The following is a 16,918-nucleotide window of genomic DNA, read 5'->3' on the forward strand; positions in this document are numbered from 1 at the left end:
TTAACCACTACTCCATGACAGCTGTGAAGACAGTTGTTGTATTTCCAATACATCTGTCAGTAGACATATTGAATACTAATAGACAATCGCTGTGACTTCTACAATTGTATAGTATATGTTAGTGATATTACTGTTGCATCTTACATGTTGTTATATCTAAATATATACATATCAGATACATATGGTGTGATACATCTAGGAAGGTATACACAACAGTAATGTTTACACATGACAAGGATAAGGATAAATACTTATACATATGTAGATATATGTCTACATGTACATACACATATATATTCATATATATGTATTTGTGTACATCTGTATAGTGCATCATACATATGGACATTTATAGATCTCTCTGTATATATATATATATATTTATATATATAATATATATATATATATATATATATATATATATATATATATATATATATATGTATATATATATATATGTACACACATCATATAGGTACAGATATATCTATGTATGTCAATATATATGTAGATATCTATAACTATATGTGCATATATATCTGTATATCTGGATATGTGTAGACATATATAGATGTGTATATGTGTATGTATGTATATATATATATATATATATATATATATATATATATATATATATATATATATATATATATATATACATATATATATATGTATATATATATATATATATATATATATATATATATATATATATATATATATATATATATATATCTGTACAGATATATATATATGTTCATAGGTTCATAGGTTTATACTAGGCTATCTGCCCTAAGGCATTTATAAGCCTAGCCCAAAGTTTTGTGGCTTATATGAAAAAATACTGTGCCCATTAGTTTGTTGTGCCTCTGTCCAGCAGTGACACAGAGATGATTCCTGGGGTAAACCTACGATCTCCCATCCACAGGTCAATATTTCTCTTGAACAGAGCCAGCGAGGTGCTCTGCCTCACATGGACCGGGATTTTATTCCACAGCATAGGGAGTCTCTGAGTGATAAATCTATCCCTCCAGCACATCCTATTTATATCCGTGCTAAGGTTTAAGTCGCTTGCTCTAGTGGTTTTGGTGGATTTGGATTTTTTGAGGTGGAGCATGTCCATTAATTCCGGGTTGGACATGGCCTTGTATGTCAGGCACATGTCACCTCTGAGCAGATGGTATGTGACTGAATAGAGCTGGAGTTTCTTCAATCTGGCAGCATATGACAGATTTTGGAGTCCCTTTATCCTTTTGGTGAGGAACTTTTGGGGTCTCTCCAATTGCTGCAGATGTCGGGTGAGATACATCCTGAATGGGGCATTATACTCGATCATTGGTCTGATAAGTGAAGAGTACAGGGGAACAATGACCTCACTAGATCTGGATGTGAATCCCTTCATGATCAGGTGGGCAATGTAGAAGGTCTTTCTAACCACTTTAGCAATGTGAGTGTCAAAAGAAAGGCCACTGTCAACCTGGGTCCCCAGGTCCCTGATAACCTCTTCTGTGCTTAGTGGATTGCCACCTATATGGTAGCTTGGGGTTAGCTTGTTTTTCCCGAAGGGTATGACTATACATTTTTTGGCGTTTAACTTCAGGCCATGGTTCTGGCACCAGCTGTTTCCGTGAGTCCCTTCTGAAGGATATCCGTGTCCGATGCACTTTCCACTATGGCGCCCACTTTGCAGTCGTCTGCAAACTTTGTCAGCCAAAGTCCTCCCATGTTGGCCTGTACTTCTGAGAAGTAGATGCCGAACAATAGGGGGCCAAGGACCGAGCCCTGTGGGACACCACTTGTGACCAGCTTGGAGTCTGACATAGCGCCAGCAACTCTAACCCTGTGGGTTCTGTCCTTAAGCCAGTTTGCAACCCATCTTGTGACATATGGGTTTACATTTAAGCTGGTAAGTTTTTCTACAATACCCGAGTGGGGTATTGTGTCAAAAGCCTTTGCAAGGTCAAGGTAGGCCGTATAGACTGCCTTTCCCTCATCAATGGCCTTGGTGACTGTTTCAAAGAAGTCGACCAAGTTCAAAAGGCATGATCTGCCCTTGACAAAGCCAAACTGGGTCAGGTCCAATGTCTGCAAGTCCCCTATATCTTTGTTTATGAGCTCCATTATGATCCTCTCCATAGCTTTGCAGACTAGACTTGTTAAGCTTATGGGGCGGTAATTACCAGGGTCCGTAGAGGCACCGCCTTTGTGGAGTGGGACCACAGTTGCCGTACGCCACTCCTTGGGCACATATCCTGTGGCAAGGCTGAGATTAAACAGCTGCCTTATGTGCAGGTTTAATTCCTCATTTAGCTCATGTAGCACACAGCCGGGGACACCATCCGGCCCCATTGATGCTGTGTTTTTAGCTTTAGAGGAGCAGCTTTCACCTGCGCATTTGAGATGTCTGGGAGGCTACACTCCGCTGGGATAGTTATCTCTCCTTTAGGGGGGGAGAGGGGGGTGAAGTTTGCACTGAACCTGTCTGCCAGTATGTTGGCAATGTCTGTGGGTTCAGTGATTTTTGTATCATTTTGGACTAATTCTGAGCATATCTGGGAGTTTCCACCCAGGTTCCTAACATAGACGAAAAAGGCCTTATGATTGTCCTTTGAATCCATGGCAATTTTTCTCTCAAAATTGGCCTTAGTTGATTTTATGAGTGCTCATATTTTTTACTAATAATGATCAGTGGTGACTTCCCTTTTATGGATTTTGTTCTATCATGTAATAGCTTTCTCCTCTTATTGTAAAGTTTGTTAATGGCTGGGGTCCACCAGACTGGATGTTTGCCCTTTGTGAAACAGTCTTGGTTTTATTTGGGATTGCCTGATCCATGCAGTCCTGGAGGTGTTCATAGAAGGCATTTGTAAGGGCTTCCACAGCTTGGGTTGTGGTTTCCACTGGCTCAGGGGCCTTGAAGGATACCAAACCAGACTTGAGTAGTGTGAAGTTTGCTTTAGAGAAGTTCTTCACTGTGGTCTTTTGTTTGGGGTGGGGGCGGGATGTGGATTTCCAGTGAGATTAGTTTATGATCAGATCTCACCAATGAGGATATACTTCGTGTGGAGCATTTTGTCCCCATGTTTGTGATAATGAGATCTAGTATATTTTCTCCTCTCGGAACAGTGACTAGCTGTTCCATGGCATTTGAATTTATGAACTCCAGGAACCATTGGGCTAGAAAGTTAGGGCTTGAGTAATGTTCCCAGTCTATATTTGGGTAGTTGAAGTCACCCAATATGATGGTGTTTGGAAATACATTTATACCCTCCAGTGTCTTCAGGAAGGCTGTGTGGGGTTTCTGAGTTTGAGAGGGTGGCCTGTAGCATGCTACAATTTGTAGAGCAGTTTTGCCTATGGTTAGTTGCACCTGGATGGTTTCTGAAGCTTGCGTTGCCACCAACCTGGAGGTGTGGGTATCCTTTATGAATATGGATACACCCCCTCCTTTTGTGGTGTGGTCCGGGTTTTGGGGCCAGAACGCATGATATGAGGTAAAACCTAATAGTGCCGGGGTGCTCTCAGGAGCCTTGAACCAGGTTTCAGTTACAGCACAGACATCGGTGTTCTCCATACTGAGAAGGGCCTTGAGTGCATGCATTTTGAGATTTAGACTTCTGGCATTGAGCAACATTACCCTCAGTTTCTTCCCATTTTTGTTTTTTAGGGTGGTAGGTTTAGAATTTGAGCCTTGCCTAAAAAAGGCACTATGGGGGTGGCAAGAGCCTTAGCCAATATCCGGAATCCCAGGGGTGACAGGTGCAAGCCGTCCCTTGCGAAGCAGCGTGGCTTGTCAAGCATGTCATCCCAGGCAAACAGACACTGGATCCCCTTTGAATGACACCAGACATTAAGCCAATTGTTAAAGCTGATCATCTTGTCTCTATATTGTGGCATCATTCTTGGTGAAGGAAGGATACTGCTCAGGGTCAGGGTCATACCTGCCTGGGCTACATAATCAGAGAGCTCCTCTATGTCTCTTTTCATGTAGTCCAGGGAGGTAAGCTTGTGGTATGTTTACCATATGTATGTTTACCATATGTCCAGAACATGGAGTGGAGTCCTACCTCAGCACCAATAGTCTCAACCTCTTAGTGCAAAGGGATGTCATGTATGTATTGCAGGTATATAGGTATATATGTGGACTGTTGCTACTATAACAGGGATTGTCTTAACAGGCATGTTGTGTGTGGGAGGTCACATCTTCTATTGAGATGTACACCATCGGTTACTGACAAACATCCTAAGGAGATCATAGTACATTACCACTGATAGCACAGTTATGATCCTGTGGACTACAGCAGAGATATGACCAATATATGTGGACAGTCTGGCACTCTCTGGTCAGTCCAGAGGTATACACAGATCCCCTTTGTGTGAGACATGTGGACCAAGCCTGACAATGTGGATGTTAACAGCCATGTACATGGGTATATCATGTAAATACTGGACTACATATGCCCACACAGTTTATGCATTCACACACTCTTGTCTGCCCTTACACATAATAACTGGTGGTGCAGAGGTCACATGGCCACATACTACCCAGTAGTTAGTGACATACATCTGTACAGAATCCCACTGCTTTGTCAGAAGTACACAACAGTTATGGTGGCCCAGCAGCAGTACTTCTTGCAAATATTTGGACATAACATCACACTGGGTAATTACACTAAGCTGCTAGGCATGTAACAAAGCACTGTGCAAATTACAGGCAGACTGCCACTACAATGGCCTACATTTTGTATGGGGGAATACACATGTACCTGCAAATATAGCAGGCTCTACAGGCATGTCACAGCACAGAGTAACAGACACCTGTGTGAAAGTGCATACCCACAACCAATGTAAACACAGCCACAGCCAGATATAGTACACAAACTTAGTATCACACCATATGGACTGTCTGATCAACGCCATCCTCATATGTGCCACTCACGCACTAACCCTACATAATCTGGGTCATGAGACAGTGTGGTTCAATGCCTGTCTGTGCTATGGGACACATGTGTGTTTGGCCCTACAAACAAGTGAGCTGATAGGGTAACATACACTGGAGCAGCATGTAACATCAGATAGAACAGGACCAAGAACAATAACATCTACCACAGTCTCCACACAGGCTAACGTATGTATTCACAATACACATACTGTTGACAATCACCATAGTACATGGACCCCACTACTGTACACACAACCACAGAATGCCCAGCTTATGTCCTCAGAAATAACCCCTCCTACACATAACATGTCTAGCAGTCTGACATCTAACTGGCTTGTTATCAGGTATGATGTCAATAAATAATGGTGTACAGAACATATGCACCTCTTACTGAATGACATATGCACAAAGGTTGATAGACTTGTGGCTGGAGCCACAAACACTGGGCCAATTTTGGCATGTTGCTGTGATACCCTCATACATTTACTGTTGCAACAGGGCTTCTTGTGACATATGTCCTATGATGGATATGAAGTCAGTAACTGTCATGGCTGTCACCATGTACTGACTGCAATCCTCAGACTATGCTTCTGCAGTTCTAAGATAGGTGATCTGTAAGTAACACAAGCAACATAAGATTCCAAACACTGCCCAGTCTGCAGATAACCCTACAGGTGGGAGTTTCCTCAAACACATAACACTGTCATGACAGGAATTAAATCATGTAGACCAGCCATATCCACACAAACCCTGTTAAACCAACATTGCTCCAAATGCAGAAGAGCAACACTTACATTCTGTGGTCATGTCTGGAACATCCCCCTCCTGTTTGTTGGCCTGTCCCCTCAGTGTATGTTGTTAGAGGTATATCCCAGTACCATCTGTGATGGTGTTTGCCAAACACCATGAGGTCCTGCTCACAGTTAATGAAAAGGCCCAACACCCACATGATGTTGCTAGGTATAGGAGTGTGTTTCCATGCAACCGGCTATGGGAATGTTACCAGTGGAGTCAGGTGACTTCAAATCAAAGGGCAGCTGCAGGAAACAGCGGAATGGGTGTGGCCACTGGGAATGGGTGTGGCCAACTGGAAATGGGTGGGGCTGTCCTCAAAACCACAACTGGAACTTTAATTAAATACACTGCCTTGGGTGCCAAACCATCATTACGAGAGTCCAATCAAGACAAAATGAAGTGTAAAAGAAAAAAAATATTTCAATGCATTGGCTACATGACAACTTACTTAATATCTAGATGGAAACAAAAAGTTTGTGAGGCATGAAAAAATAAATTACTTTTTAAATACATTACTGGAATGCCAGTCAAAATCAAGTATAAAAAAGCAAGCAGCACTCAACTCAAACCACTTCTCCTTGCACTGCAGTTCTAATTATAATTTATATTCAGCTTTAAAAAAGACCCAAGTAACATGCCGAATGTAGCAATCTCTGTGATACCCCCACTTGTAAAAATGCTTCTTATCCAAAAAAGACCTGCTGCCTGACAACAACTATGTACTTGTTTCATGGGGAAAACATGATCAAAGTAAAAAATGAACAGCAAACAAGAAACAAGCTCAAGATAAATTGTTTAAAGGATTACTGCACAGGTTTTGGACCACACATTATAGATTTGCATTCTGTTTAGTTTACGGGTAAAGCCTGCAAAGATGACTGCAAGCCTCCAACAAATATAATGAGCTTCTGAAAATACTATAATCCTGTCCTTTATTACAAATACTGTCATATGCATTTCAGTACCTAAGGTTTATATGTTATCTAGTTATGGAAATATTCTCTGCATGGCAACAACAAAAAGGCTTTCAATGTTGGTAATTCTTTAACAGTGTGCTTATTAAAGCCTACTTGCATCTTACAATCTCAGACAAACTCACCTGAGGGTCAGTATAGCATTGCTACTTAAGCACAGAGCAACAGGGCTCTGCAACAGTATGCATTTTCTGAATAATAAGAAGCATAAAGCAACAGTATAAAAAGATGGCAGAAAACCAGAACATTCTGCAAAATCAAGGACAGATGAAAAGCCACTGTAGTACTTGTGTCTACCTTGGATGGGGGAATACTCTGCACACTTACACTGTATAACTGTTCCTTGCCTTGCTTGGACACATCCAGAGTCACTACATGGGGAAGTTGTGTGCAACATGTATGTCACAATTTGAAATGTCTCTGGCTGACGATGATGGCTCTGACACATTTGTTATACCTCTCAACCTCAAAGCAAGAAATCTAGACAAAGCCATACATAGAAGTGGGACAAAGGCCCAAAAATAAGGACATTTTTACATATTGTTCTTATAAACTTAGAATGATAATAGAATAGTAGTAAGTCTTCCATTAGTATGAATTTTCTGAAGGGTATGAAATCTGAAACTCAAACGTCTGTCATTATTTTCTAACTTCAGTCTTTAATGATTTGCCACTAATTTGCAAGAAAACCACAATTTTATGAAAAATAGACCAAAAATGTGATGCAAAAATATAAAATTGCCACACAATATAGCTGGGAACCTGTCAAAGAAAGGACACCTTTTTAATATTAATACAGTTAACTTGAGCAGCTGACAAAATAAGAGAATCCACATGCATTTCTGAAATAAACGTAATCTGCTCATTGCAGTTATTTATAATTGTAAACCCTTCACGTTTTCTTCCAAAATTGCCATTTTGCAGAGGGATTATTAGGGGAAGAGCAACATTTTGAGCCAAAATCGGGGACAGTTGAGAGGTTTGGATATTCCTAATTCTATAAAGCAATTTATTTGCACGTACATCTCAACCTCTTAATGCAGGAAATCTGGACAAGGCCAAATATATTGGGGGAACATACAAACAATACTAAAAATTGCTCTTGTATAAACTGAGTTGATAGAATAACAGGTCTTGCTTTAGCATGCATTTTTCTGAAGGTTATGAAGTCTGATACTCAATGTCTGTCATTATTTAGTGACTTCACTCCTAAATTATTTGCCAGAAAACCACAATTTTATGAGGAACAAACCAAAAATAAGAAACAAAAATCTATTCATTCTGCAAAAATCTGGACAGTTGAGAGATATAGTTCAGCCGAGGCTGTCTTTGAGTTTGCCACCTTTCCCCACTCACAAAATTATGGTTGAATGGAGCCTCCCCCCTGCAGCCATTCCAATGTCTCATTACTTGGCTATTTTGCCCCATTTACCATAAACACTGTAATGTGCATACTGATTTACTTCTGCAATGATCTGGATTTCCTTTGAAAGTTTTATTTTGCATTTTACAACACAAACACTAATAGACATCTGCTAAACAAAGCAATGCAGTCTCACAATGAAAACTGACTTAGCATTAAAACTTCTCTGCCCTTCAAACTCACTTTCATTGAAACAGCATTGAAACTCACATTCAACGAAAATACATTTTGCCAGTGGTAGATAAAGATTAACTTTGGGCTGTTTTCAAATCATAGGCCCCTTGCACATGAAACATACATGTGTTATTTGATGCACCTTCCTGATTGTATTAAATTATATTCCTTGTATAATACAGTACAGTTGTTAGTGGCCGTTTTGAATTTATTTTTTAGAACACTTTTCCAGTAAACAATGAAACAAAATGCATGCACCAGTAATGACAAAACTGCCCAGTTCAGAACATTTCCATCATAAAAGTCTACTCAAACTTCTACAATCTGCCAGTATAAGTAAATATGCACATTCTCTGAAGAAGTAAAAGTCATCTAAATAATTCCACATGCTAGCAAACAACTTTATATTTTCATTGTTTCATCTATAAATAAAGTGCCTGTTGCCCTTGAGGAATAAATTACCTATGTTGCATTAAAAAATGATAATCTAGTAATACTGCAATAGGGAATGGATGGCAAACTGATAAAAGGACTGCAGCATCCACCCACTTTACAACAGTATCAACCATGCATCTACATACTGTGGGAGTAGAACCCATAGTCTTCTGCATCAAAAGTAAGGACATTACCTGTTGTGCTATTAACAATGCAAGCAGACTCAGCATAAACAGCACTAAACTTCTCTTTCCCTGCAGCTCTCAGCTCCTTGTAAAATCTACTCAAGCACTCAGCTGTATCTCTCAACTTTGCAGCCCAATAAATCTGGAAAAAGCCAAAATTTATTGTGGGGGCAAAAGCCCAAAAACCAGGGACACATTTTAAACATTGCTTGTATAATCTTGGAAAGTTGCTAGAATAAAATGCTGTGTTACCACCATACATTTCACTGCCAAGTCTTGAACCCAGGGGACCCTGTGCAAAATGGTCAAAGCAGCATACCACTATGCCAAATCAACCTTTTAGCAAAAAACACATGGGCAAAGCCAGTAATGGGGGAATACAGGGCCCAAACATATTCAGTGAATTCAGTTCTCACCATAGTTCTCAACCTTAGCAGATAAAACCAACAATGGGGGAATACAGTCCTAAATATAGACACAAATTTCAAATATCCATGTTATAAACTTAGAAAATTGCTAGAATAAAAGGTTTTGTGATACCCTGTACTTTCTTTAGAATATGAAGTCTGAAATTCAAATGGCTGTTATTTTTATTTATTTAACATTTGTTAACCAGGAAAGTCTGACTTGGAACAAAAGCAATTTTTCAGCAGAGGCCCAGGGAGAAACACTCCAGATATATATGTTTGTAAGATGGCAGGACATGCAGAATCCACACAGAAGGCACCCCAGCCAAGAATCAAGCCAGAGAACCTGTAGCTGTCAGGCAACAATGCTACTAGTGCACCACTGCACTACTGACTTTGCAAGTAAAAACAAACATACAGAAACCACAAATTTTATGAGGAACAGAACAAATATGAGGCAAAAATCTGCAAATATTTTACAAATGGTGGTGGATAGGGAATTCAGGCCCCTGCTACATGCACCCAGGGTACAGGGTTCAAGCCTGAGGTATTCTCTACCCACCACCATGTGTTCTCTCTAGCCACCAGTATATAGGAATTGGGGCTTTACACACACACACACACACACACACACACACACACACACACACACACACACACACACACACACACACCTGAAGCAGCTAAAACACAGTCTCCTCAGTCACGGAGCGGCACCGTAAATGATGGCTGAGGGAATCAAGCCCTGTACCATGGGAAGCTCGTTAACAGCTCATGGCTTAATCATCTGCACTGACTGCCAGACTTGTTGGTGTACACCACAGTATTCACCTGTTAAGACAAGCACAATGTTCATGATGCATAACGTCTATAACTGTAGAAGGGCATTAACCAGATATCATTCTGACAATATGCAACAGAAACTAAGGGGGATTATCCATATATATTGTGCCAGACTCTAGCACTGGGGTGGACATACATGATTTATTTGTATGTCTAATGACAGACATGTGTGAGTGCAAGTCCTTTGTGTTCGATATAATTCCTGAATCCTTTTCCCTGACTCTTCACGCATTAGTGGTGTAACCCATATGCTGAATGCTTAAAAGGACATTTGTAAATCATTGTGATATGATATTTACACCATTTATTTTTATAGTGGTTATCCTAGCTAATTTCCTGGAAAAGCAAAGGCTCCATTACTCAGTTAAAATATATTCTTTTTTTTTAGTTAAATATGTATTCTTATACATTTTGTTGTTCCTTTAACAGTGATAGGTGAGGTTTTGATAGTTTTGATAGATTAAAAAACATACATAAATGATGGAAAAGTGGCCACTGATTATATTGGGCAATATTTCACATTAAAAACAATAATGTTACTGAGGTTTGTATCTAAAACAAAGCCATGGCCTGTAGATTGATTGGATCTGGTAACAAAGAACTAAGAAATGCTTTATTTTGTTTAAACTGATATATGGCCAGTCCAAAATGCAATCACTAAGGAACATAAATTTGTATTTATTCAGGCAGGGGTTTAAGGACTTTTAAGAAATTGTCAAAAAAGTATGTTTGAAGGTGATGGGATCTAAGCAGTGTACAGCACTAATTAAGCTGCACTTCCTCATCATATTTCACAGAGTAGCTTGCTTGGAGAGGTGTCTAATGGATGTTGAGAAGAATATTAAGGATGGGATTAATTTATCTTTCTTCACTAATATGACATATTCAACTACCTAAGACCTGGCTAGTCATTACAGGGTGTATTGTAGGAGATCTAATTTAAGAAAAAAGACTTTCCATAAGTCAGTTAGTGAAATAATATCTGTTTTTTCATTTTGTAGCTATGCTTCACATGAGTCTAATATATTTATGCTGCCACAGTTTAAGTGCATATTTTAAATCCTTCTGAAGGAAGAAAATAGCTAGGAATTTTGCATGAGGATAGTACTGTAGTTATGTTGCACTGGGCCTGAATGGTAGGGAGTCCTGAGTGAGGCAAATAAGTAAGATTAGCAGTCAAGTATGTGGCACAAAATAGAATTAATTTTACTTTCAAAATATTTTGCATACACACACACACACACACAATGGTCATTGAGACCCGGCAAAATAATCCCCCAAGATTGGTAATCCAATATTTTTCCTTATGATTTAGAAAAGTATGCCAACCTTGTTGGTTACTTCTGTCCCCTGTAATTTTATCAATAACCATAAACATAAAATTAGCATTATCGTGTTTGATGGTATGTCTATATAAGGCATTGGTTCCTTTTCTATTCCTTATGTCGCTTTTATGTTCTGTCATGTGTATTCTAAGTGACCGTGATGTTTGGCCCACATAAAATGCCTTACATTGGCAAGTTGCTAGATAAATGATCCAGGTGCTACTACAATTAGCAAACACCCTAGATTGATATACTCTGTTGGTATTGACACTAGTAAATTCTTTAAGTTTGCTAACATGTGAACAAGAACTACAATGACCACATGGGAAGGTACCCAGAAGTTTGTCTCCAGTTATAGTTGTTTGTTGATATATGGCACCTCCACTTTCCTTATGTTTATAATGAGAAAAGAGACCACTTAGGGTTTTGCCCCGCCTAAATGAGATTTGGCATTTGGGGCCCAAAAGTGTTCTTAGTTCCTCATTCACCAGAAGTATATTCCAGTTAGAATCTAATATGTTTCTTACCATGTGGTGGTTCCTGCCATATGTAGTCATGAACCTAAGGATAGAATCCTTCTGAATGTTAGTTGATTTCTTATATTGTAACAAAGTGTTCCTATCTTGAATGTTGCACCATTCACTTGCTTTCTGTACATCTAAATCTCTATATCCCCTGTCCCTAAATCTGTGGTACAGATCTTGTCTGGTATGTTCAAAATCTTGCTCAGATGAACTTATGCGTTTGATATGCATAAATTGAGATTGCGGTATGTTCCGGATGGTGTGGTTCGGATGCATGCTTGATGCATGTAACAGTGTATTGTACTGAGGGTATTTATGATATGTTTTGGTGCTTAATGTATGATCCGCATTTCTGTACACTGTGACATCCAAAAAATCAATAGTATCATGATGAAATGTAACAGTAAACTCAATGCCCCATATATTTCCATTTAAATATTCAACAAACTCTTGTAAATATGCCTGATCCGCCCGCCACACCATCCAACAGTTATCCAAGTATCGACGCCAGATATCAATCTCCACCATGTATAAATTGTGTGATGTATCATAAATCATGCATTCTTCAAAATATGCCATAAATAAATCTGCATATATGGGAGCAAAAGATGCTCCCATAGCCGTACCCTGTAGTTGCCAAAAACATTCCCCATGAAAATAGAAAACATTTTTGTTCAGTACATGTTCTGCCATGCAGACTAATAAGGTATTGAATCCAGGTGGATATGAAGCTGATCATTCAAGCCAGTATTGTAAGGCTTGTAGTCCAGCCCAGTGCAGTATACTGGTGTACAATGATTTAACATCCAGCGTACACATTAACTACCCTTGTTCCAGTTGTGTGTCTTGTATGATTTGAAGGAAGTGGGTAGTGTCCTGTAATCGGGCTCTGACTGAAGTTAATAAAGGTTTCAGGTAATGTGTCAAGAAGGCCGATAGAGGTTCTGTTAATGAGCCTATGCCCGATACAATAGGTCTACCTGGGGGTTTGGAAATAGACTTGCGTATTTTTGGAAGGAGATAAAGAATTTGTTTCTGTGGGTCCTTAACCGTAAGATGCTTCACAATGTTCTTGGTAATGATGCCCTCTTCTTCAGCTTGATTCAAGAATGTGTCGATTTCCTGCTTGAAAAAAAAAGGTGGGGTCAATAGACATGTGCATGTAGCATCGGGTATTAGCCAATTGTCCCTTACCCTCGTTTAGGTAGTATCCCATGTTCATTACTACTACCGCACCTCCCTTGACTGCAGGCAGAATGGCAATGTTATGATTATGTTTCAGTTCTTCAAGGGCAATTTTTTCAGATGCAGATATGTTTTGGATGCCAGAGATGGGCTTCATTTCTGTAAGTGTATGATCATGCCCAGTATGACCTTTCAGTATTTTGTTGTCTGACATGGCCTTCATTTCTCTAAGTGTGGGAGCATGCCCAGTATGACCTTCTGTATTGAATGTATGAATCCATTCCAGATAGATTGTGTTCTACACCTACAGTTAGCAAGCTGTTTCTGCAGGATATATGTAGATTGGTTGACAATATGGGGTCAAAATGGGCAAAGGATAGTGGGTTACTATAGGTAATTGTGTCTGTGCTGCTTCTGCTACATGGTCCTGGTGTTAGCAGAGATATTCAGACATATGTACTGTTATACACTGTGATGTTTTATGTCAAGTACTGTCAGGTATACATATTTGCTTGCAGTGATGTCCTGGAGAACACAGGGTGAATGCAGCTGTGTCCAGTATTATGGTCAGCAGCCTACATATTCTTGCACAATCATGCCATTCTGGAGGGGAATCTGCAGACACTTGCTGCTGGGTCTGTGTAAATGGTTCAGCACCTTGGTACAGTGGTGGCAGAGGATCCCATGCTTGTACATCCATCGACGTGACAGTATGACCATATCCTAATGTGGCCATACCTCACAGCTGTACAGATTCACACAGGTTACCCAGCGGCAGGGGTCATAATTCTGGACATTACCTCTTCACATTGTGGTTTACGAGCAGGTTTGTAGCCACCCATTCTTGTGTTTGCAGCCAGGGATAGTATGTGCACACGGCTGAGTTTTGGACTTCACACACTCCATGCCACCCATGCTCCCACCCCCTCTCTATTATTCTATCCTCTTCCATACATTATGCAAACATTATCTGATATGTTCCCTATAGTTATCATCTCATCCCGGCAGTAATTTGTTGTTGTTCCACAGTTCATGCAGTAGGACATGGTGGACATGTTAAAGTGATTTGTCCACATGGCCTTGCACTTAGGTTCTGTGGACTGTGTTATGTTGTTATTTGGGAGTCCATGATATAACATACATTGGCAGTACGAGTGAGACACAGGCCTTTGGCAGAGGACTTTAGACCATTTGGTAGTGATGCAAGCCAGCTGTAGCAGGCCATTGCATTCTGTCACTCCTACAGTCCCAGACTGCAATACATTATATTCCCCTGGGGTGACAGGGTAGGTGTGAAAGGTGTTCATGCCAATACTTTCTATTAGTATATTGATCCAGTGGTGTGGATGCTGGCAGGGTGCTGCTTACAGCTAAGGACACACCTGCATGGGACACCTGCTCTGCATTCTACATTTTTTTGCTATTGCCATACACTGGTGGGGGTCATATTGTACTCATTCCCAACAGCAGGGATAAGACTGGAGAAGTACCTATGGGTGGTGGTGGGGTGAGATGGGTGCATGTGTGCTATGGACACTACTTGCATCTGACTCACAGATATGTATGGAGCATTCCACCTATGCTGGCTTGTGCAGGGACATCAGCCGTTTCTCAATACTTCATTCTTATGACCTTTCTGGTCTGCCAGTATTTGGCCAGACGACATCGGTATTCCCTACTACAAGTCCAAATAAACTGCTGCAAGCCTGTATGTACAATTCAAAGGGTGTATCCATTTGACAGTTACATATTATACACTGCCTGTCTGGGGTATTTTCCCCTGTGTACTGCTTGTATATCTAGGCCGACATTCATGCCATGTCCATCTTTTAGATGGTGACACATATTACTTCCAAACATTTACTATGGCTTTCTGCTGGAATGTGTTTTGCCAGGGAGCATTGTGTTTGGCACTGCAGTTGTGAGAACTTGGCCCTGTCATCACCAGTACTGGGCAATGGCCACCAGGACAAACCTCACCATGCATACATACTGACCACTCTCACACAATATACAGCACACACCAATCTAACACACAAAGACTTGCATATTATACACATGCTACAATCTATCCTGCTACATTGCCCAGCTCAGGTAATCTGTGCTCCACTGTTATTATACCTACACACAGATGTTGCTAATTTTCTACATAGGATTTGGGGCGCCTGACTGTTACTTTATTTCTACATAGGATTGGGGGGGGCACACCTGACTGTTACTACATTTCTACATAGCATTGGGGGGCACACTTGACTGTTACTACAGTTCTACATAGGATTGGGGGGCACACCTGACTGTTACTACATTTCTACATAGGATTGTGGGGGGGCACAACTGACTGTTACTACATGTCTACATAGGATTGGGGGGGCACACCTGACTGTTACTACATTTCTACATAGGATTGTGGGGAGGGGCACACCTGACTGTCACTACAGTTCTACATAGGATTGGGGGGGTACACCTGACTGTTACTACATTTCTACATAGGATTGGGAGGGGGTCACACCTGACGCTTGTACACATTTGCTATGACTGTACTGGTATTTCAGGTACTCCGTTTCATTCTGTATTCTAACCTATCATGCTGGCTAGAGGCATATCAGTGTACTACAGGTCTTAGGTTTGATTGACCTACATTTCAGTTTCTGACTTCTTACCCTTTAGAACTAACATCCCACTGCCTGACATGTTGTAGTCTGTCTGTGTAGGTCTGGGAGGGATGTTCTCCATAGCCATCAATCAGAGGCTTTAGCAAAGCCTTTGCTTATCTTTGTCTACACCTGTCCTGCTGGCTCACACTGTTGTTGAGTATGTGAGCCTCCATAACTGGCATGTGTGTGTCCTATGGACACACATGTGGCCCAGCACATTTCCTGCAGTGAGTTTTGCCACCTTGTCTAGTACTGGCTACTATGGTGACACCAGTATTTGTTACAGATCTCATGCTGCCACTATAGGTGTGTACTATCTGCTGGCATCCCATTCAGCCACCCGATTCCCTTGCATGCTCACATCTATACCACAGATAAAGTAATAACACATACTACTCCATTCGGCAACTGGTAGGAAGAGTGACTTACCTTGTGGCTGTGCCAGTATTAAGGATGGTGCTGGAGGGCTGACTATGTCGGATGCACATAGTACACTCCCTATACATGATTAAGCACAGGTAGTGAGAGAGAGAGAGAGAGAGATGTCATTCCCTTGGTCCCTACCATGTCAGTGTATGTGCTATGCGTTGCCTCTTTGCCAAGGCCTGGGCATACTGAGCACGCCTCCTTCTGCCTACTGGGGTAGGCTCAGGTTGTTCCTCCTCCAAATCACTCTGTGCCTGTGCGGGCCTTGGCAATGGTGGGGGGCTGTGTGACCCTGCCCCATACTGTTCCTGATTCAGCTGTTTCTGCAGGATTATATTGTGTAGCATGGCACATGCAATGACAATTTGGGTACACGTAGCTGGTGAGTACTGCAATGCTTCACCGGATGAATCCAGGCACCAGAACCATGAATTGAACATCTCAAACACATGCAATATTATGATTCTGGTCTGTGCGTGTGCCTCATTATGGAGTTCTTGCTCAGGTGTGTGTGCATTTCTGATGGGTGTCATCAGCCATGGCTCCAGTGCGTAACCAGCATCCCCCACTAGATGACCATAAGGGATGTCCTCATTGGGAAAATCTCTGGTACAGCTGTGTCAGAT

This window comes from Protopterus annectens, chromosome 17.part0 (assembly GCF_019279795.1).
Source record: "Protopterus annectens isolate FY-2018-M chromosome 17.part0, PAN1.0, whole genome shotgun sequence".
NCBI classification, from domain to species: domain Eukaryota; kingdom Metazoa; phylum Chordata; order Ceratodontiformes; family Protopteridae; genus Protopterus; species Protopterus annectens.